At 41.6% G+C, this 24,786-nt stretch overlaps 1 long non-coding RNA gene across 1 annotated transcript in view; it reads left to right on the forward strand.

Annotated features, from left to right (window-relative positions):
• Nucleotides 1-23,391, forward strand: part of LOC139561183 (uncharacterized) — a 43,506-nt gene extending 20,115 nt beyond the window's left edge. The window contains exons 4-10 of the long non-coding RNA XR_011672082.1: nt 6,454-6,597; nt 6,819-6,857; nt 7,027-8,100; nt 8,319-12,482; nt 21,581-21,725; nt 21,814-21,858; nt 22,038-23,391. This is a non-coding gene — a long non-coding RNA (uncharacterized lncRNA). The remainder of the gene's footprint in view (nt 1-6,453; nt 6,598-6,818; nt 6,858-7,026; nt 8,101-8,318; nt 12,483-21,580; nt 21,726-21,813; nt 21,859-22,037) is intronic.
• Nucleotides 23,392-24,786: the final 1,395 nt, after the last annotated feature.

The raw sequence follows: 24,786 nt of genomic DNA on the forward strand, positions 1-24,786 counted from the left end.
ATTCTTTTGAGGTTTGTTTTTTCCCTGCTGTTCTTACCACTTTGTGGATTTTCCTTGTGTCTTGGAGGATATACATTTTTTCTCTTGGAATTACTTTTGACGTTGTGGATTTATATTTTTTGCCAGAAGATCTTTTCCTTTTTACTTTATTAAACCACCGTCTCTAGTACTGCTGTGTCTGCCTCATCTTCTGGGTTCTGCCGACTATTAGTGGCTCAGTTTACTAAGTGACTGTTTCTCACACCGGGTCCTGACAATAAGTATTTGATCACCGACCAACCAGTAAGAATTCCGGCTCTCACAGACCTGTTAGTTTTTCTTTAAGAAGCCCTCCTGTTCTCCACTCATTACCTGTATTAACTGCACCTGTTTGAACTCGTTACCTGTATAAAAGACACCTGTCCACACACTCAATCAAACAGACTCCAACCTCTCCACAATGGCCAAGACTAGAGAGCTGTGTAAGGACATCAGGGATAACATTGTAGATCTGCACAAGGCTGGGATGGGCTACAGGAAAATAGGCAAGCAGCTTGGTGAGAAGGCAACAACTGTTGGCGCAATTATTGGAAAATGGAAGAAGTTCAAGATGACGGTCAATCACCCTCGGTCTGGGGCTCCATGCAAGATCTCACCTCGTGGGGCATCAATGATCATGAGGAAGGTGAGGGATCAGCCCAGAACTACACGGAAGGACCTGGTCAATGACCAGAAGAGAGCTGGGACCACAGTCTCAAAGAAAACCATTAGTAACACACTACGCCGTCATGGATTAAAATCCTGCAGCGCACGCAAGGTCCCCCTGCTCAAGCCAGCGCATGTCCAGGCCCGTCTGAAGTTTGCCATTGACCATCTGCATGATCCAGAGGAGGAATGGGAGAAGGTCATGTGGTCTGATGAGACAAAAATAGAGCTTTTTGGTCTAAACTCCACTCGCCGTGTTTGGAGGAAGAAGAAGGATGAGTACAACCCCAAGAACACCATCCCAACCGTGAAGCATGGAGGTGGAAACATCATTCTTTGCTGATGCTTTTCTGCAAAGGGGACAGGACGACTGCACCGTATTGAGGGGAGGATGGATGGGGCCATGTATCGCGAGATCTTTGCCAACAACCTCCTTCCCTCAGTAAGAGCATTGAAGATGGGTCGTGGCTGGGTCTTCCAGCATGACAACGACCCGAAACACACAGCCAGGGCAACTAAGGAGTGGCTCCGTAAGAAGCATCTCAAGGTCCTGGAGTGGCCTAGCCAGTCTCCAGACCTGAACCCAATAGAGAATCTTTGGAGGGAGCTGAAAGTCCGTATTGCCCTGCGACAGCCGCGAAACCTGAAGGATCTGGAGAAGGTCTGTATGGAGGAGTGGGCCAAAATCCCTGCTGCAGTGTGTGCAAACCTGGTCAAGAACTATAGGAAACGTATGATCTCTGTAATTGCAAACAAAGGTTTCTGTACCAAATATTAAGTTCTGCTTTTATGATGTATCGAATACTTATGTCATGCAATAAAATGCAAATTAATTACTTAAAAATCATACAATGTTATTTTCTGGATTTTTGTTTTAGATTCCGTCTCTCACAGTTGAAGTGTATCTATGATAAATATGACAGACATCTACATGCTTTGTAAGTAGGAAAACCTGCAAAATCGGCAGTGTATCAAATACTTCTTCTCCCCACTGTATATATATATATATATATATATATATATATATATATATACCAAGTATACATACAGTATACTTGGAATACTCTTTTACCAAATAGGGCTATCTTCTGTATACCACCCCTACCTTGTCGCAAAACAACTGATTGGCTCAAGCACATTCAGAAGGAAATAAGTTCCATAAATTAACTTTTAACAAGGCACACCTGTTCATTGAAATACATTCCAGGTGACTGCCTCATTGCATTCAGAAAGTATTCAGACCCTTTTCTGACTTTTCCCACATATTTTTACGTTACAGCCTTATTCTAAAATTGATTAAATCGTTTCCCCCCCTCATCAATCTACACACAATACCCCATAATGACAAAACAAAAACAAGTTTTTTTATTTTTTTGCAAATTTATAAAAGAATTTAAAAATGTTTTAAAAAATTACATAAGTATTCAGACCCTTTACTCAGTACTTTGTTGAAGCACCTTTGGCAGCGATTACAGCCTCGAGCCGTCTTGGGTATGACACTACAAGCTTGGCACACCTGTATTTAGGGAGTTTCCCCCATTCTTCTCTGCAGATCCTCTCAAGCTCTGTCAGGTTGGTTGTGGAGCTTCGCTGCACAGCTATTTTCAGGTCTCTCCAGAGATGTTCAATCTGGTTCAAGTCCGGGCTCTGGCTGGTCAACTCGAGGACATTCAGAGATTTGTCCCGAAGCCCCTCCTGCACTTTCTTGGCTGTGTGCTTAGGGTCATTGTCCTTTTGGAAGATGAACCTTTGCCCCAGCCTGAGGTTCTGTGGGCTCTGGAGCAGGTTTTCATCAAGGATCTCTCTGTACTTTTGCTCCGTTCATCTTTCCCTCAAACCTGACTAGTCTCCCAGTCCCTGCCGATGAAAAACATCCCCACAGCATGATGCTGCCACCACTATGCTTTACTGTAGGGTTGGTGCCAGGTTTCCTCCCGACGTGACGCTTGGCATTCAGGCCAAGGAGTTCAATCTTGGTTTCATCAGACCAGGAAATCTTGTTTCTCATGGTCTGAGAGTCCTTTAAGTGCCTTTTGACAAACTCAAAGCGGGCTGTCATGTGCCTTTTACTAAGGAGTGGGTTCCGTCTGGCCACTCTACCATAAAGGCTTGATTTGTGGAGTGCTGCAGAGATGGTTGTCCTTCTGGAAGGTTCTCTCTTCCAGAGGAACTCTGGAACTCTGTCAGAGTGACCATTGGGTTCTTGGTCACCAACAAGGCCCTTCTCCCCGATTGCTTAGTTTGGCCCGGTGGCCAGCTCTAGGAAGTGTTTTGGTGGTTCCAAACTTCTTCCATTTAAGAATGATAGAGGCCACAGTGTTCTTTGGGACCTTCAACGCTGCAAACATTTTTTGGTACCCTTCCCCAGATCTGCGCCTCGATACAATCCTGTCTCAGAGCTCTATGGACAATTCCTTTGACCTCATGGCTTGGTTTTTGCTCTGACATGCACTGTCAAATGTGGGACCTTATATAGACAGGTGTGTGTGCTTTTCCAAATCATGGCCAATCAATTGAATTTACCACAGGTGGACTCCAATCAAGTTGTAGAAACATCTCAAGGATGATTAATGGAAATAGGATGCACTTGAGCTAAATTTCGAGTCTCATAGCAAATTGTCTGAATAAATATGTAAATACGTTATTTCTGTTTTTTATTTTTAATACATTTGTAAACATTTTTAAAAACCTGAATAAGGCTCTAACGTAACAAAATGTGGAAAAAAGGAAAGGGTCTGAATACTTTCTGAATGCTCGGTATCTATGCAGACATATTTATCTATACATACATACACACACACAGTACTAGTGAAAAGTTTGGACACACCTACTCATTTCAAAAACTCAAGTTTTTCTTTATTTTTACTATTTTCTACAGTGTAGAATAATAGTTAAGACATCAAAACTATGAAATAACACAAATGGAATCAATTACTTACAAAAAAAGTTTTAAACAAATCTAAATATATTTTATATTTGAGATTCTTCAAAGTAGCCACCCTTTGCCTTGATGACAGCTTTGCACACTCTTGGCATTCTCTCAACCAGCTTCATGAGGCAGTCACTTGGAATGTATTTCAATTAACAGGGGTGCCTTGTTAAAAGTTAACTTCTTTGGTATAGGGGGCAGCATTTTCACTTTTGGATGAATTTCGTGCCCATAGTGAACTGCCTCCTACTCTGTCCCACATGCTAATATATGCATATTATTATTACTGTTGGATAGAAAACACTCTGAAGTTTATCAAACTGTTTGAATGTTGTCTGTGATTATAACAGAACTCATATGGCAGGCAAAAACCTGAGAAAAAATCCAAACAGGAAGTGAAAATTCTGAGAGTGGTCGTTGTTAAAGTCATCGCCTATTCAATTTTACACGCCTTCCACTAGATGTCAACAGTCAGTAGGACGTGGAATGAAGCTTATGCTGTGTTGTGGGACCGGATGGGAGGGGAATGAGTCAGTGGTCTGGCAGATTGCCAGTTCTTGGTCACGCGCTTTCCTCATTATATCGTCTTGCGTTCCATTACTTATAGAGACTGAAAAGAGTTCTCCGGTTGGAACCTTATTGGATATAAATGATAACAACATCCTGAAGATTGATTCTCTACTAAGTTTGACCAGTTTATTCGACCTGGAATATAACTTTTTGAAGTTTTCGTCCGACGTTTGCCTGCATCTGCGCGAGTGTTTGGACACGTGTACTACACATGCTAGCAAAATTAGCTAATTGGACATAAGTAATGGACATTATCGAACAAAACAACGATTTATTGTGGAACTAGGATTCCTGGCACTGCATTCTGATGAAGATAATCAAAGGTAAGGGAATATTTATGATGTAATTTCGTATTTCTGTTGATTCCAACATGGAGGAGAAATGTTGTTACATCTGAGCGCCGTCTCAGATTTTTGCATGGTGTGCTTTTTACGTAAAGTTTTCTTTAAATCTGACACAGCGGTTGCATTAGGAACAAGTGTATCTTTTTAATTATATGTAAAACATGTATCTTTCATCAAAGTTTATGATGAGTATTTCTGTTATTTGACGTGGCTCTCTGTAATTACTCCGGATATTTTGGAGGCATTTCTAAACATGGCGCCAATGTAAACCGAGATTTGTGGATATAAATATGCACATTATCGAACAAAACATAAATGTATTGTGTAACATGATGTCATATGAGTGTAATCTGATGAAGATGTTCAAATGTTAGTGATTAATTTTATCTCTATTTCTGGTTTTTGTTACTACTATCTTTTGCTGGGAAAATGGCTGTGTTTTTCTGTGGCTATGTACTGAGCTAACATAATTGTTTGGTGTACTTTCCCCGTAAATCCTTTTTGAAATCAGACATGTTAGCTGGATTCACAACATGTGTAGCTTTAATTTGGTGTCTTTCATGTGTGATTTCATGAAAGATTGATTTTTATAGTAATATATTTGAATTTGGCGCGCTACATTTTTTCGCGCTACCGTCCCACCTATCCTAGAGAAGTTAATTTGTGGAATTTCTTTCCTTCTTAATGGATTTGAGCCAATCAGTGGTGTTGTGACAAGGTAGGGTGGTATAGAGAGTATAGTCCTATTTAATAAAAGACCAAGTCCATATTATGGCAAGAACAGCTCAAATAAGCAAAGAGAAATGACAGTCCATCATTACTTTATGACGTGAAGGTCATTCAATCTGGAACTTTGAAAGTTTATTCAAGTGCAGTCGCAATCAAGCGCTATGATGAAACTGGCTCTCATGAGGACCGCCACAGGAAAGGAAGACCCAGAGTTACCTCTGCTGCGGGGGATAAGTTCATTAGAGTTACCAGCCTCAGAAATTGCAGCCCAAATAAATGCTTCACAGAGTTCAAGTAACAGACACATCTCAACATCAACTGTTCAGAGGAGACTGTGTGAATCAGGCCTTCATGGTTGAATTGCTGCAAAGAAACCACTACTAAACGACACCAATAAGAAGAACATGAGCAATGGACATTCGAGTGTTTGAAATCAGTCCCTTGGTGTGATGAGTCCAAATTTAAGATTTTTGGTTCCAATCGCCGTGTCTTTGTGAGATGCTGAGTAGGTGAACGGATGATCTCTGCATGTGTGGTTCCCACCGTGAAGCATGGAGGAGGAGGTGTGATGGTGTGAGGGTACTTTGCTGGTGACACTGTCTGTGAGCTATTTAGAATTCAAGGCACACTTAATCAGCATGGCTACCTCAGCATTCTGCAGTGATGCGCCATCCTATCTGGTTTGCGCTTAGTGGGACTATCATTACTTTTTCAACAAGATAATGACCCAACACACCTCCAGGCTATGTAAGTGCTATTTGATCAAGAAAGAGAGTGATGGTGTGCTCTATCGGATGACCTGGTATCCGCAATCACCTGACCTCAACCCACATTAGATGGTTTGGGATGAGTTGGACCGCAGAGTGAAGGAAAAGCAGCCAACAAGTGCTCAGCATGTGTGGGAACTCCTTCAAGACTGTTGGAAAAGTGTTCTTTCTGCAAAGCTGTCATAAAGGCAAAGGGTGGATACTTTGAAATCTAAAATATATTTTGATTTGTTTAACACTTTTGGGGTTATTACATGATTATTTCATAATTTGATGTCTTCACTATTATTCTACAATGTAGAAAATAGTAAAACTAAAGAAAAACCCTTGAATTAGTAGGTGTGTCCAAACTTTTGACTGGTATATTTCAAATGTTTGTTTTAGCAGCTTCTCAGATTCTAAAACGAACAACTATTTCCTTTCCATTTAGATGCCCCATATGAAACAGACTGGTTGCTTCTGTAATCTGTTCAAATGAAGATAGTAAAGAGGATCTGCTAACCAAAGATGGAACTGGAATATTCCACGTTATTACAGTAGTCACAAATGGGAAATATAAACAGTACTCAAAATGGTGAGTCAAAGCATTTCTCATACAGCTCCACTTAAGCGTAATAGTATTGACAATGAAGAGAATGGACTCTAAAACTCATAACCTCTCGTTAATTTAAATAATGCTGAAAAATAATTTGTTGCTGAACAAATCCCTATTTTGATATTTAATGTAATCAGATAAAATACTTAGTTATGAGTTAATACATTTAATGATTAATTGCTTTGTTACCTTTTGAACAGACAGTGAGAGAGCCCCATTGCTAGATGACACAGATGAGGGTAAGTTTCTTTGGACAGATTTTTCAATTGTAGGCTACTCTTATTGGCATTAGTGGAGAGTTTAAACACACTTTTTACCAGAGGTGTCGGCTTCTCTAAATGATGTCAGCAGAATTTAAAAGTAATCTTTTTTATATTTTTGTCTATATAAATGTTCTTCCTCTGTCAGGTGTCATTTTAGACAATTTACGACTTGTTCTGATTGGAGATATGGGGAAGAATGACGCTGGAAATACCATCATGGGACAAAATCATTTCTCATGGTTTAACACATTCTTTAAGAAAACACATATAAAAAAGGAGAATCAAATACAAAACCGACACATCACCTTGGTTCGAACGCCAGGCTCATTTAGTCATTTGGATAGTAGTAGCAACCAGATTAAAACAGATACTATACATTGTGTGCAGTCCTTGTTTTGCCCTGGACCTCATGCTATCCTTCTAGTTATTCAACTACCTGTAAGTTCTGAGGATTCTAAATTCATTAGAACAACAGGAAATGAAATGAACACACTTTTTACTCAGGACGTGTGGAAACACACCCTTGTATTGTTTACTAGAGGGGAAAAGATGCAACCTGGCCACACCATTCAGGATTACATCAGTGGTCACGGCCTCGCTGAAATAGTAGAACAATGTGGAAAGGAGCCTTTCGTTCTCTATGGTACAAAGAAGGTTAAAAATCAAAGCATAGAGCTTATCAAGACAGTAGAGGAGATGGTAGCTGAGAACGAACACATTTATTTCATGACGCAGGACAAAAACATGGTTCCTCAAGGTTCACAAGAAGCGAAAAATATTCTAGAAAACCTTAAAAACAAAGTTGATCACCTGGAGGAGTACACAAATGCATTGTCAAGACTAATGCAGCTAGCAAAAAGTCAAGATAAGCTGAAGTCTTACGAGAATACAATCAAAATGAAAAATGATGAAATAAAGAGACTGCGAGTGATCATCAGAAAGAAAGACATCTTGTTAGAGAGTTTTGTGGCAGGTGTAGGTCAGACTGAATGTCCAGCATGTCAACTAAAGGACCTACAGATACAACATCTAGAGGAAGAAAATAACAGATACCGAGCAGAACTGAGTGCTCTAAAGAACACAACTGATAATGTCAGTGAAGAAGACACACCTGAATTGGGAGACCATAGGCGACAACCCTTCTTAAGAGCAGAAGCGGGCAGGAATCATCAAAATGAGACCCCTTCTTGCGTTGGAATGAATTGTCTTTCTTCTTGTGGTGAGTATGGTAACAGAGAGAAACATTTACTGTACATAATGCTTCATTTCTAATACAATATAGAATATGAATGAGTGAATGAGTTTAAAATACATTTAGATTTTCAATTAATAACTAAGCCATTCATGTAGGTTCCTTCTAAATGCAAGAGATAAAATACACTTTTCCCCCTTCCTCTGTATCCCCTCCTGCCTACACCTTTATCCCCACTGGTCAAGGCTTCATCACCAAACACAGAATGGCTTTGGAGACCCGCCTGGGACGTTTGGATGGCATACTCTCGCATCTCCACGCTCAAAAGGTTCTGGATGATGAGGAGAGGGAGGAAGTGGTCAACCAACCCACCAAGAGCAGGACCAAACAGAACCAAACCCTGCTGGACATGGTTGTACGTAAGGGAGATCATGCTCAAGAACACTTCTACCATGTTCTGAAAGAAAAAGACCCTTACCTGGTGAAGGACCTGGAAGAGAAGAAATCCCGACCAGAGCAGGCTGGTGTGTAATGAAGGATTCCCGACCTGAACCATAATAGGACAACTCTCGCCAGTACTCCAGTTATGTTTGACATTATCTGTACTTCCTTCTGGATGAAGAACCTGTCGATGTCTAATGAGTAGGATTTACTTCAGAGACATTTGTCTGCAGACATGCAGTCAGAGGTGTAAAGCGTTTTTCAAAATATACTTTTCAGAAAAGACGATATTCCTCACATATGACAAGATAATTATGTCTTATCTTTAACGTGGAGAAGGCTATCTTTTAACTGTCTTAAATAGGCCCCCAAGGTCTTAGGCAAGGTGATATGACCGTGCGAGGCTAACATTTAACAACCTCTACTTCACAGGTTTACTAACTGCACACAACAAGCTCAGGTAAAAGTAAATAACCTGATCAGGAAAACTCTGTGGTTGAAGCTTGACACCCCCTGGTGTCATAGTGGAGGATGGAAATTGTGGACAATATTGGGTTTTGACATTACACTTCAAATCAAAGTTTATTTGTCACGTGCGCTGAATACAACAGGTGTAGACCTTACAGTGGAATGCTTACTTACAGGCTCTAACCAATAGTGCAAAAAAGGTATTAGGTGAACAATAGGTAGGTAAAGAAATAAAACAACAGTAAAAAGACAGTGAAAAACAGTAGCGAGGCTATAAAAGTAGCGAGGCTACATACAGACATCGGTTAGTCAGGCTGATTGAGGTAGTGTGTACATGTAGATATGGTTAAAGTGACACGGCATATATGATGAACAGAGAGGGGTTGGCGGGTGGTGGGTGGGACACAATGCAGATAGCCTGGTTAGCCAATGTGCGGGAGCACTGGTTCGTCGGCCCAATTGAGGTAGTATGTACATGAATGTATAGTTAAAGTGGCAGGCAGCTTAGCCCCAGTGATGTACTGGGCCGTACGCACTACCCTTTGTAGCGCCTTGTGGTCAGAGGCCGAGCAATTGCCGTACCAGGCAGTGATGCAACCGGTCAGGATGCTCTCGATGTTGCAGCTGTAGAACCTTTTGAGGATCTCAGTACCCATGCCAAAAACATTTTGTTTCCTGAGGGGGAATAGGTTTTGTCGTGCCCTCTTCACGACTGTCTTGGTGTGTTTGGACCATTCTAGTTTGTTGGTGATGTGGACACCAAGGAACTTGAAGCTCTCAACCTGCTCCACTACAGCCCCGTCGATGAGAATGGGGGCGTGCTCGGTCCTCCTGCTTTACACTGTATAATCTTATGAGCCTCAATCTAAATGTCACAATGACTGCATTTTATAGTTGACACTTCATTTTGTATTTTGTTGTATCATGTATTTCCTTCCATAGCCTATTCTGCTGTATGGCACTGAATTATTTATTTGTGATCAATAAAGCATTATACTGTATATATTTAGGTATGCAATTTATTTAATCAATTACAGTAAATGTTGGTCAATTTTGTCACTTTTATATTTTGTTGTATCATGTATTTCCTTCCATAGCCTATTCTGCTGTATGGCACTGAATTATTTATTTGTGATCAATAAAGCATTATACTGTATATATTTAGGTATGCAATTTATTTAATCAATTACAGTAAATGTTGGTCAATTTTGTCACTTTTATATTTTGTTGTATTATGTATTTTCTTCCATAGCCTATTCTGCTGTTTGACACTGAATTTTACAAAAATGACCAAGAAAGCATAATATATTTACTTAATTAACCATTCAGGTATGCAAAAATTGCTATCTGTCACACCCTGGCCTTAGTTATCTTTGTTTTCATTATTATTTTAGTTAGGTCAGGGTGTGACATGGTGTAGTATGTGTTTTAGTATTGTCTAGGGTGTTGTATGGTTTAGGGGGTTAAGTAGAGTAGATGGTTTAGTGTTCAGTGTAGGTGTCTAGGAAAGTCTATGGTTGCCTGAATTGGTTCTCAATTAGAGACAGCTGGTTATTGTTGTCTCTGATTGGGAGCCATATTTAAGGCAGCCATGGGCTTTAGCTGGTTGTGGGTAATTGTCTATGTGTAGTGTTTGTGTCAGCACTATTTTCTATTATAGCTTCATGGTCGTCTGTTTTGTTATTTTGTTAGTTTGTAAAGTGTTTTTGTTTTGTGTTTTCTCTCTTCTAATAAAAGAAGATGTTCTTTTCACGCGCTGCGCCTTGGTCCTCACTCTCTACCTTTGAAGATCGTGACACTATCATTACTTTTGGGGTGTAAACTTTGGTCAGGGTTTATGGGTCATGAACCCAGTTTGAATGCACGGGTTGGGGTCATTCTGAATTGAAGCAGAGAGGAAGAAGCGAAGCGAGAGGCTCCACTACCGTCAAAATCTATTACCGCAAGAATACAGACCAAGTAAACCAGACCATATAAACATACCAAGTGGGGATTTTTTTTTTATAGAGGTCTATGAGAGTGTTGGATTTGGTCAACAAAAAATGGGATTACTAATTTGATAAGTGGGGCTTATTTGATGTAATTTAAGTTTCATAATGGTTAGGTTTTTAGAATGTATTCATATAAGTGGATGTACGTGGCATCTGGGCAACTTTGAGAAAAACGGTTCTATGTCAGAGTTGTGTCTGCCGTTCATGTGCATATCTGCCCTCTCATTGGCTAGAATGTTTCCACCTGATCTCGCTTCTTCCTGCCTGCCATTCCACTGTTGCGACAACGAATCTCATTGTTAGGGCAGAGACAACACCATCTCCTCATTAGAGTATGAAGGCAGTCAATTCAGGAAGTCATTTGAATTTAAAATAAAATGGAACAACTTTTGATATGAATAGCTTCTACTTTTCTGTTCATTCATTGAAGTCATTGAAAATAGATGCAACTTTTTCAGTTATTGAATTGGAATTTCAGTGAACTTCCTGAATTTGAACTGACTTCAATTCAAAATTGACTGCCTTCAATTCAAATTGTCTCCAACCCTGCTGAATTCAGCCTTTGTCTGTCTCTCTGTGTTCTATTTGTTTGGTTAAGTGTTCCATCTGGATCTTTGATCATCGCAGTGTTCTGTTTGTCAAAGTGTTCTGTCTGGCTCTGTTTTCTGTCTGGCTCTGTGTTCTGTTTGTCAACATTTTCTGTCTGGCTCTGTGTTCTGTTTGTCAAAGTGTTTTGTCTGGATCTGTGTTGTTTGTCAAAGTGTTCTTTCTGGCTCTGTGTTCTGTTTGTCAAAGTGTTTTGTCTGTGTGTTCTGTTTGTCAAAGTGTTCCTTCTGTCTGAATACCCTTATCTCTGGTTCTTGGCTCCATAAGCAGTAGTAAGTTCAGTATGCATGTAAATTCAATACCAAAACAGACCACTAGATGTCAGAGAAGATGACTCAGTTACACCAGCTCCGTCAAGAGGAATGGGCCAGAATTCACCTAACTTATTGTGGGAAGCTTGTGGAAGGCTACCTGAAACGTTTGACCCAAGTTAATCAATGCTACCAAATACTAATTGAGTGTATGTAAACTTCTGACCCACTGGGAATGTGATGAAAGAAATAAAATCTGAAATAAATAATTATCTTTAATATTTTTCTGACATTTCACATTCTTAAAATAAAGTGGTGATACTAACTGAACTAAGACAGGGAATTTTTACCAGGATTAAATGTCAGAAATTGTGAAAAACTGAGTTGAAATGTATATATAACAGTGAGAGTTTTAGGGATGTATAGGGAGAGGGATATGTTGGCACAAGCAGACAACACAGTTTGAAAAAGTTAAACCACGCCCTTCCTTCGTCATAGCAGAACACCTTCAGACATAGCTGAACAGATTGTGCAGATGCGTGTTGAATATCCGTCATAAAACATTGCTTTAAAAAACGTCATGAAGTTTTGAGTTAATGTTCTGTTATAGTAGAGAATACTTGTCTTCATGGGAAGATGGCTTCATTGTCTGGTGAGTGCCTGTTAATTGTGTTGAACAGATAATTAAATAGAACATATCTTATATAACAATATGGGGTGTTTTCCCAGACAGAGGGTGTTATTTTGTTGTCGTATTGTCAACAAAGCGTCATGAGAGAATTATTATGCCAAGTTTTCAAACTACCGGTTGTTTGTTTGGGAAGATGTATAAAGTGATCTGTGCATTTGAAAAACAGCATAAATACACCAATTTCACTTTTGCATGTAGATTCACCACTGTAAAGTTAGTTCTATTTTTTAAAGGGATCCACTATGGCTACAAGCCAAAGAACCATTATTTGGTACTATATACAGTCAAGCATTATTGTGTGTAAGAAGATGCAATGTGTGTGATAATTACAATGTAGCGGCAGCAGGTGGCTTAAAAGCATTGGGCCAGTAACCGAAAGGTCGCTGGTTAGAATCCCTGAGCCGACTAGGTGAAAAACAGATGTTCCCTTGAGGAAGTAACTGAACACTACTAGCTCCTGTAAGTCATTCTGTATAAGAGTGTCTGCTAAAATGTCAACAAAAACAAGTACGTCTTTGTGTGTGAATGAATTGGGCAGAGAAACATGTTTTTTTTTGTCCAACCAGATCTGCAAGAAAGTTCTAGTGTATTCCCTCTGTCCTTCGACTGATGTTGAATGTAGACAAAGATTAAAAAATCTTTGATATGGATGAAAATAGATTTTCCTAGTGTTTACTCTTTATAAACATTTAACTCAACAGGTTAATACATTTTTAATGTACTGTAGATACTTTGAAAATGTTCCATACAACATCTTCCAGCGTTTAATCTCAAGGGTATTTCATCTCAACAGCTATAAACTAAATTTTATCACACAACTCTAACCATTCTGTTTGGTATTATGGCTGTCATGTAACCAAGGTCAGTGGTACTGTATGACAAGTCATGTAATTACGGGGTTCTACAGAGAGAACAAGAGAGACAATGGCTGTGTTTCATTCCAGGAAGATGTTCCCTCCCCTATGCTCTCATCACCTCCTCACAGACTGGATATGCCAAAACAATGTGGCAAGTTGTCTCAGATCTGTGAAGTGGAGTGAAGAACGAGGGCATAGTGAAGTAAAGATTTTCCTGGAATGAAACACAGCCAACACCTGCATGGTACACTGACAATCTAAACATACTTTGTTTACATACTTCGGGACTAGTTGAGTTCAAACTCTAACGGAAAGGATGTATGATGTCTACGAGAACCTTCCCAGAGGGAAAACTGAACAAAACTATATATGTAGAGAGAGAGAGAGATTTAATTTTGGAACACGCAGACACATTACATTTTCAAAAGCCACGCCAATCCTACCTCATAACCGATAACCTTGATACACAGCTGACCAGATTGTAGCTCACTGTGGAATATCCATCATAAAAATCTAATTCAGTTTTAACTTCACGTTCTGTTATTTGAGGAGAGGATACTGACTTCTAGACTATGGAGTCCTTGACTAGAGGAACTAGGTTAAGATGGTTATCACCTGCATTTTTTTTTTAAAGTCTGGGATGGACTACAAATATTTACATTTTCAGAAAGCTGAAAAATAGGCTTTTTAGGTGAGCACTGATGCCGCCCTATGATAAGTAGTTCCCACTTTGTCAAAGGCAGGGACACAAAATAATTATCTTGTCCATTCCCAGCGCCTCTCCAGGGTGCTGTTAGAGAGACACATCTCTGCAGAGCTCCACCAACGTTCATTGAACAACATGATCTAACATAAATCATGTAGCAGATAGAGGATATGGTGGAAAGAATATGTGGCCCTTTCTGTATCCTGCAGGCTGGGGATAAAAATGTATGACAATATAATGAGACAGAAACGTTTTACATCATGCAGGTTTCCGATTATATAGGCTAACCTAAATGGCGCCCAATCAAATAAAAAATGTGCTGACATGTTGACAAACAACATATCCTAAAAACAGAACAGGTCAAAGTAAAATGGACAATATGAATGGACAATCAGGCTACTCACAACTGCTGAATACTTCTGCATTTCCCGTTGTGTAAACACATTGCAAATAGGCTCCTCCTGATAAAGTTGGGTAGCTGATATTTAGAGCTTAAGTAACCAAATTGATTAGTCACAGGAATCAGGACAAATAAAGCCAACGCAACAGCCTGTTTTACAAACGGTGGGCCTAACACATGGATGGGAATACATAAAGTTCCATTGCAGGTGACATGGTAGGCTACACCCCAGTAATCACGCTGACGTCGGTCAGTTATGTTTGTGTCCAGACCGGCCATATTTTTTGGGGTGTTTTACAAATGGTAGGCCTACCACATAGATGGGATTCCTAAAATTACATTTCAAGGCGACACTGTCCTCTGGGGGCTGATTGGTGTCACACTAACACATCTGAAACCAATAATCAACTAATCATGATCTTCAGTTGAGAATGCAATTAATTTAATCAGCTATGTTGATTAGGGACGGGAAAAAGTGTGACACCACTCGGGCCCCCAAGGACTGTAGTTGCTCATCCTTGCTGTATACCTCGGTAATCAAAGACCGAAGCTGACGACTTGGGGACATCTTTTTTCTGCCCTGTCTGGACTTGTTTTTTTGTTGCAATCCCGACCAGCCTTGATTTACACATCCACAGATGTTGTTTTTCGGTCCAGTTCAGACCAAATCTGAACCAATCATAGACGTCTATAAATTACTTATTTTCAACTTTCATTCAGAACCGAAAATAAATCTGATTTCAACTTCAAGAGAAAACATCTCTTCACCTTTCACTCTGAACCTACATTGAATACCTCCAATATCTGGGAAAAGCATATTATAGACGTCATTTTGATTACTCTGACTATTCTTCTAGGGGAGGCAATATTTGTGTCTGGCCAGGACCGGCCCTTGTTAGCAAACACACATACAATGCAGATAAATTCTTCACATTCATTGTTTTACACAAACTCTTATCATAGTACAGGCAAACCATGGATGACACACATGGCGGACCTTGGGACTATAATAAGATCGTTTATGTAAATTCTAGGGTTCCACATAAAACCATCACCCTTACCAAAGAAACATTGAAGAACATTATTGTCGAAGTGTGTACAGGCAGAACAAGAAAGACAGCGGCCGTGTTCGAGAGAATCAAAACCGCAATTAATCAAATTTTGACTGACTACAAATAATGAGTCGTTTTTTATGACGCAAGGAGATTTGTAGAGCCGTCAATTAGCTGCAGACGTTTTGATTCTCTCGAAGACGTTACACGGCCGATGGCTGTGCATTATTGCAGGAAGATGTTCCATTCCCTCTGCTTTCTTTCACTACCATTCTTCATCTAAGAGTTTACTTTTAAACAAAGTTGACTTTGATCATATTGATGTATGACGTTTACGGGGAGAAAGAGAGAGAATGAGAGAGAGGGATATGCAAGGCTGGTGTTGTTGCTCACAAACTCTCAGAGATTTTGGCACAACAGGCTAAACCACATTATCCACGTCCTTCAGTCCTCATTTCTGACAACCTTTAGACACAGCCGAACAGATTGTACAGATGACTGTGGAACGTCATGAAGTCTTATGTTCATGTTCTGTCATTTGAGCAGAGGATATTTGTCTTCATGAAAAGATGGCTTCATTTTCTGGTGAGTGCCTGTTGATTTTGTTGGCCAGATAATTAAATAGAACATATTTTACATAACATTATGGGGCAGAGCTTTAATTAGGTCAGGGCTAAGCTAATTCTGCTACTATTCAGATGATTAACTTCTAGACTATGGAGTCCTTGATTAAAGGATCTAGTTACAGATGGTTATTACCTGAGGTTGTTTTAGAAGTCTGGGATGGACTACAAATATTTAAGTGTCAAAGGGCGGAAAAGTGACAGGTTCTAGGTCTGGGTTGGACAGGCAGAGTGAAGTCATCAGACAATCATCAGACAAACATACAAACCAAACCAAGAAAACAAAAAGGGGAAGAGGAAGTGATGCAGCCCAGAAGGCAGGTGTCCAGTTTCTTAAAAATCTCACTTCAACTCAAACAACCCACAAAAATAAATGGTTGGTGGCAAGAATGTACAATAATTTAAGACCAAAAGCACTAAGTGTTGAATCTTGCATTGTTTTTATACAGTATTAGCACATACAGTACAACCTTGTGCCATGGAATCGGAATATAAAAAATCTCCTCCCAGGTGTCTTGGCGCAAAACGAAAACACCGAAAATTCTATATCCTCAGTTGTACATGTATGTTTGTGTTTATTGACACTGTCATGACGCAGTTTCTTATCAACTGTAATATAAACCCAAACCATGGCTTTGGACTTGATTCTCTCGAAGACGTTACACGGCCGATGGCTGTGCATTATTGCAGGAAGATATTCCATTCCCTCTGCTTTCTTTCACTACCATTCTTCATCTAAGAGTTTACTTTTAAACAAAGTTGACTTTGATCATATTGATGTATGACGTTTACGGGGAGAGCGAGAGAGAGAATGAGAGAGAGGGATATGCAAGGCTAGTGTTGTTGCTCACAAACTCTCAGAGATTTTGGCACAACAGGCTAAACCACATTATCCACGTCCTTCAGTCCTCATTTCTGACAACCTTTAGACACAGCCGAACAGATTGTACAGATGACTGTGGAACGTCATGAAGTCTTATGTTCATGTTCTGTGATTTGAGCAGAGGATATTTGTATTCATGAAAAGATGGCTTCATTTTCTGGTGAGTGCCTGTTGATTTTGTTGACCAGATAACTAAATAGAACATATTTTACATAACATTATGGGGCAGAGCTTTAATTAGATCAGGACTAGAATATGTTTGTTTGTGTTTGTTGACACTGTCATGACGCAGTTTCTTATCAACTGTAATATAAACCCAAACCATGGCTTTGGACTTGGTCTGGTCTGGTTAGGCCCTGTGTCACACCCTGGCCTTAGTTATCTTTGTTTTCATTATTATTTTAGTTAGGTCAGGGTGTGACATGGTGTAGTATGTGTTTTTGTATTGTCTAGGGTGTTGTATGGTTTAGGGGGTTAAGTAGAGTAGATGGTTTCGTGTTCAGTGTAGGTGTTTAGAAAAGTCTATGGTTGAGTGATGTGTCTAGGAATGTCTATGGTTGCCTGAGTGGTTCTCAATCAGAGACAGATGTTTTTCATTTGTCTCTGATTGGGAGCCATATTTTAGGCAGCCATGGGCATCATGTATTTGTGGGTAATTGTCTATGTCGATGTTCTATGTTGCATGTGTGCACTAGTTCATGCTTAGCTTCACGGTCGTCAGTTTTGTTATTTTGTTATTTTGTAAAGTGGTTTCGTTTTGTGTTTGTTCTCTTCTAAATAAAATATGTTCTTTTCACGCGCTGCGCCTTGGTCCTCACTCTCTACCTTTGACGATCGTGACAGAATTACCCAACAAACCCGGATCAAGCGGCGTGTCAAGCGGCAACAGGACCCACCTACACAGGATTCATGGACATGGGAGGAGATACTGGATGGTAAGGGACCTTGGGCACAACCGGGAGAATATCGCCTCCCTCGTGAAGAGCTGGAGGCAGCTAAAGCCAGAGGAGGCGATATGAGGAGGCAGCACGGAAACAAGGCTGGAAGCCCGTGAGTACAACCCAAACATTTCTTGGGGGGGGGGGCCTTAAAGGGAGTGTGGTGAAGTCAGGTAGGAGACCTGCACCTACTCCCTGTACTTACCGTGGAGAGCGAGAGTACGGGCAGACACCCTGTTACACAGTTGAGCGCATGGTGTCTCCTGTACGCGTGCATAGCCCGGTTCGGTACATTCCAGCTCCACGTATCGGCGGGCTAGATTCCGGATGTCATGAAGCTGGCCCAACGCATAGTACCCGGTTCGCCTACATAGCCCGGTGCGGGTTATTCCACCTCCCCGCACTGGTCGGGCGACGGGGAACATAGAACCAGGTAAGGTTGGACAGGCTCAGTGCTCAAGGGAGCCAGTACGCCTGCACGGTCCGGTATTTCCGGCGCCACCTCCCCGCTCCAGCCCAGTACCACCAGTGCCTACACCACGCACCAGGCTTTCTGTGCGTCTTCAGAGCCCTGTGCCTCCTCCACGCACTAGCTCTATGGTGCGTGTCTCCAGCCCTTTACCACCAGTGCCTACACCACGCACCAAGCCTCCTGTGTGTCCCCAGAGTCCTGTGCGTCCTGTTGCTGCTCCCCGCACTAGCCCTGAGATGCGTGTCCCCAGCCCGGTACCACCAGTTCCGGCACCACGCACCAGGCCTACAGTGCGCCTCAGCCGGCCAGAGCCATCCGTCTACCCAGCGCCATCTGAGCCACCCGTCTACCCAGCGCCATCTGAGCCATCCGTCTACCCAGCGCCATCTGAGCCATCCGTCTACCCAGCGCCATCTGAGCCATCCGTCTACCCAGCGCCATCTGAGCCATCCGTCTACCCAGCGCCATCTGAGCCATCCGTCTGCCCAGCGCCATTAGAGCCGCCCGTCTGTCCCGAGCCGTCAGAGCCGTTAGTCAGTCAGGAGCCGCTAGAGCCATTCGTCAGTCAGGATCTGCCAGAGCCGCCAACCAGACAGGATCTGCCAGAGCCGCCAACCAGACAGGATCTGCCAGAGCCGCCAACCAGACAGGATCTGCCAGAGCCGCCAACCAGACAGGATCTGCCAGAGCCGCCAACCAGACAGGATCTGCCAGAGCCGGCAACCAGACAGGATCTGCCAGAGCCGCCAACCAGACAGGATCTGCCAGAGGCGCCAACCAGACAGGATCTGCCAGAGCCGCCAACCAGCCATGAGCAGCCAGATCCGCCAGCCAGCCATGAGCAGCCAGATCCGTCAGCCAGCCATGAGCAGCCAGATCCGTCAGCCAGCCATGAGCAGCCATATCCGTCAGCCAGCCATGAGCAGCCAGATCCGTCAGCCAGCCATGAGCAGCCAGATCCGTCAGCCAGCCATGAGCAGCCAGATCCGTCAGCCAGCCATGAGCAGCCAGATCCGTCAGCCAGCCATGAGCAGCCAGATCCGTCAGGCAGCCATGTGCAGCCAGATCCGTCAGCCAGCCATGAGCAGCCAGATCCGTCAGCCAGCCATGAGCCGCCAGATCCGTCAGCCAGCCATGAGCCGTCCAGCCAGGATCTGCCAGAGCCGTCCAGCCAGGATCCGCCAGAGCCAGCCAGCCAGGATCCGCCATTCAGTCCGGTGCTGCCCCTTATCCCGGTGCTGCCCCTTAGGCCGGTGCTGCCCCTTAATCCAGTGGGGTTAAGTTGGAGGGTGGTCATTTGGAGGAGGCTACGTAAGCGGGTAGTGACTATGGTGGGGTGGGGACCACGTCCAGTACCAGAGCCGCCACCGTGGACAGACGCCCACCCAGACCCTCCCCTAGACTTTATGCTGGTGCGTCCGGTGTTCGCACCTTAAGGGGGGGGGGTTATGTCACACCCTGGCCTTAGTTATCTTTGTTTTCATTATTATTTTAGTTAGGTCAGGGTGTGACATGGTGTAGTATGTGTTTTTGTATTGTCTAGGGTGTTGTATGGTTTAGGGGGTTAAGTAGAGTAGATGGTTTAGTGTTCAGTGTAGGTGTTTAGAAAAGTCTATGGTTGAGTGATGTGTCTAGGAATGTCTATGGTTGCCTGAGTGGTTCTCAATCAGAGACAGATGTTTTTCATTTGTCTCTGATTGGGAGCCATATTTTAGGCAGCCATGGGCATCATGTATTTGTGGGTAATTGTCTATGTCGATGTTCTATGTTGCATGTATGCACTAGTTCATGCTTAGCTTCACGGTCGTCAGTTTTGTTATTTTGTTAGTTTGTAAAGTGGTTTCGTTTTGTGTTTGTTCTCTTCTAAATAAAAGATGTTCTTTTCACGCGCTGCGCCTTGGTCCTCACTCTCTACCTTTGACGATCGTGACACACTGCCCGTACCAGACAAGGTACTGTAATTGACAGTGACCATGTTAACATGCAAACCAATATCCTGTTATTATTTGGGATACTCAAGAATTCTGTTATTGTGTTGACACATTTAAACATTGTATCCCGTTTACAATAACCCCAAAAAGATTGTATTCCCGTTATGAGAAACCCGGATAAGATGCCTGGCATATGCTGACCTAAGACGGGATACTGTTGCATGTAAACATCTTATCCCGTTTACTGTTTTTCGTGGTCTGCGCAGGTTCAGTTTCACATATCATGGGTGTTGTGTAATCTTGTTTTCATCTGGTTGCCCCAAAATACTAAATGAAGTAGTGCTCCTCAGAATAATGTCTTACGTTGATAGAATGAATGCATTATTCATCTAGTTAACACCGGTAAATTTGTCTGTTTCGTTTATTAAGGACCAGGGAGAAAACGCAATAACTCCAAAACAGTGGAAAGATTGATCCTGTGCAAAATGTCCAAATGTCATCAGTTTGACTGGTTTTAATGAAATTAAAAGCTGAGAAACAATAAAACACATTTATGATAAGACTTCAGTTCGTCTTGGGTACATCATTTATGTGGTTGAAATACTGTCTGCTGGCATAACAAAGTCAAAGATAACACAGTACTGTCTGCAGGCCTAACAGAGTCAAAGATAACATGTTACATGAGCATTAGCATTTTGTCAAGAGATGCTGAAAGAAATCAACCATATTTCTCCTCTCATGTTCCCAAGACAAAATTAACATTTGTTGTATAATTTCACTGCAAGAAAAGCATAATTCTGCCGGAGTTAATATTATATTACGCTTCATGTGAGAGGTTATAGGCCGACAGTCAGTGTCCAGATTTACGTTACTATTCCATTTAATCCATATGAACTTAAATGAGGAATATTCTGTTTATTCATGGACACAGGGATGCACATGAGTGGGATATCAAAGGTGCATGTAAACCGCTTATCCCGAATAAAACCTTAAGCAGGATATGAGCTACTATCCAGAATACTGTGTGCATGTAAACATGGTCAATGATTATGCAACAACATTTAACTGCTGTGGGGAATATCTCAGCATAAGGTTGGTTTGGTGCTGTATCATGTATAAAGGCACAGAGGAGATGACTGACTATAATTCTAAAGCTTTCTTGACTAACTGTCAATAATCATTTCTATTCTCTCCCAGGATTAACATAACATGGAGAAAAAACAGATTACCATTGTCATCGATTCAAATACCGGTAGAAGCTGCAGCCAAACGTTAACACAGTGGTTTTGAATTCATTGGGAGTCTTACATTTCAGTGGCTTAAATGGGATGTGGATCAAGTGGTAGGTTTCTTTACTTAGTTGCCACCAACATGTTCAGTTGTTTGTTAATTTATATATGAAAGGTAATTCTACTCTGTCTTCTCCATAGCCTCTGAAAATAATCCATTGTTTGTAGAGGATGAGTCAGAAGACGGTATGTTATTTTAACTTATTACTGACTTATTACAGACTTATTATTTCCTTATTATTTCCTTATTACTGACGTATTACTGACTTATTATTGACTTAATCATAATATTCTTTAATTTCTTTTAAAAAACTTTCTAAAATAAAATTTAACACCATTTTTATCCTTTACCCTGTCACCAACAGTTGTCCTTTTTGAAGAACTAGATTTTGTGCTTATTGGTTGCCATGGGGCTGGAAAGAATACAGCAGGAAACATCATCCTGAACAAAAAGGAATTCAATTACTGGACATCATGGAGAAAACAAGCTATGAAGAAAGAGACTAAGCTAGGCAGTCGTAAAATTACTGTGATCCGCACTGCAGGTTGGTCTGGACGTTCAAGTAAGGATGAGACAAAACAGCAGATTATAGAATCTGTCTGGTCCTCATTTAAAGATGGACCTGATGCTATCCTCTTGGTTATTAGAATCGGTTGTACAGACTCTCTAAAACCGACTCTATCTATTTTCATGAATGAAGAAGGAGAGAGGAGCACATATGAAGATACATTTATCGAAAGAGCATTGAATAATACAGTGGTGCTGTTCACAAATGAGGAAGAATTGGACAAATTGCATCTAACTATTGAGAGATACATTACTGACTATAACCTTGGAGGGTTGATAGAGAAATGTGACGGAAGGTATTGTGTTCTTTCTGACAAAAAGTCACGTAAGGTTCAGAATTCAAAGCTGATCAAGCAATTAGAGAAACTGATATCTGAAAACAGAGATGAGAATTTCCAGGTGGAAGAGAGCTTCATGGGCACGTTAGAGAAGATAGTGGAGAAGAATACAAATCTAATAACAAACCTTGAAAAAAAGATTGCAAGACTTGAGGAAAAGATGCGTAGTTGTAAGATTTTTTTATTATTTTTATTTTTTATTTTATTTTATTCCCTTTTCTCCCCAATTTTCGTGGTATCCAATCGCTAGTAATTACTATCTTGTCTCATCGCTACAACTCCCGTACGGGCTCGGGAGAGACGAAGGTCGAAAGTCATGCGTCCTCCGAAGCACAACCCAACCTAGCCGCACTGCTTCTTAACACAGCGCGCCTCCAACCCGGAAGCCAGTCGCACCAATGTGTCGGAGGAAACACCGTGCACCCGCCCCCTCGGTTAGCGCGCACTGCGCCCGGCCCGCCACAGGAGTCGCTGGAGCGCGATGAGACAAGGATATCCCTACCGGCCAAACCCTCCCTAACCCGGTCGACGCTAAGCCAATTGTGCGTCGCCCCACGGACCTCCCGGTCGCGGCCGGCTGCGACAGAGCCTGGGCGCGAACCCAGACTCTGGTGGCGCAGCATAGCACTGCGATGCAGTGCTCTAGACCACTGCGCCACCCGGGAGGCCGCGTAGTTGTAAGATTAAGAGAGACTTGGAATCCTGTGAGAGGGAGATAGAAAAACTGCAGAAGACCATTAAGCAGAAGAATAAAGAACTGCAAGAAGTAAAGGCTTGTATTAAACAGTTACATCCCAAAGTCAAAACAGATAATCAGACACAGACAGAAGAGGACAACGATCCACAACGCCTGCGAGACGAAGCAATAAATAAGGACAACCTGATCGAAGAGTTCAGTGGAATTAAAGCACAGTTGGAAAAAGAGTTGAGAACAGCTGAAGAAGAGTTGAAGAACACTGAAGGAAAGTGGAGGAGAACTGAAGAAGAGTTGAAGAGAACTAATGCAGAGTTGGAAGAACAGCTGAGGACAGCTGAAGAAGAGTTGAGGAGAACTAAAGAAGAGTTGGAAAAAGCGAAGAAAGCTGAAGAGTCAAAGAAAACAACTGAACTTTTTAAAAAACTATATAAAGAGTTGAACAGGAAGTTTCCTACCTCTTATTGTAAGGAAGAAACACATAAGAAGAATATCAAGATAGATAGGCCATATGAAATGACTCAACGGTCCTTTATTGGTAAGTATGCAAAAATTATTTAAATTCTCAGTTGTTCTGGTAGAGGCAGAACAAGCCTCCACGTCTTTTTTATTCAACAATAGAAATAGAAGAAAAAAAACATTTCAGGTTGTTGCCCCTTTTCTCGATTTCACCCATGTAGCCTCTTCAGCCAACCCTTCTACTCCCACTGGTCAAGCCTTTATCACTAAACACAGGATGGATTTGGTGGACCGACTGGGACTCTTGTCGCCCATACTTATGCGTCTCCAGGATCGAGGAGTTCTGAGTCAAGAGGAGATTGAGGAGGTGGAAAGTAAAGACACCAAGTCCAAACAGAATCTAGCCTTGCTCAAAATGGTTGAGCGGAAGGGAGTTCGCGCCCAAGAGTACTTCTACCAAGCCCTGAGAGAATCAGACCTTTTGTTGGTGGAGGATCTGTGCAAATGTCGTAAATAGGCCCCCAGGTCTCAGGCAAGATGACGTGACTGAGTAAGGCATAATGTGTACCAAACAACGTCTGCACACAACACGTGGACACACATTTATCTTGCTCTCTCATCAATGTAATGTTACTTAATGTATGGTATTACTAAGGTTGCAAAGGGAGGGTATATTACTGGTAACTTTCAAAGTTTACCAGTAAACTACCAGAATGTTGGTAACTTTCATTTTATCAGATGACATCTAGTGGCCTTCTTGAGCACTTCAGATTATTACAGGTGTCTGTGATTGTCTGTAATTATCTCTGGCCCTCTCTGCGGCCTCAACAAATGTAAAATATATAAAATAATTTATCCCGCTTTAAATGATGTTCAGCTAATAAAGGCTTCAAAAAGCCTTTATAATGCCTTCATAAGTGCTAAATACATGTGTTACAATGCATCTATAACCGTATGTCATGCTTTATAAAGGGTTCACAAATGTGGCTTAACTGTGTGTCATAATCACCCATGTCAAAGGTGACATAACACACTATGTCGAATGTGACATAAAC

This window comes from Salvelinus alpinus, chromosome 31, assembly GCF_045679555.1.
Source record: "Salvelinus alpinus chromosome 31, SLU_Salpinus.1, whole genome shotgun sequence".
Lineage (NCBI taxonomy): Eukaryota > Metazoa > Chordata > Actinopteri > Salmoniformes > Salmonidae > Salvelinus > Salvelinus alpinus.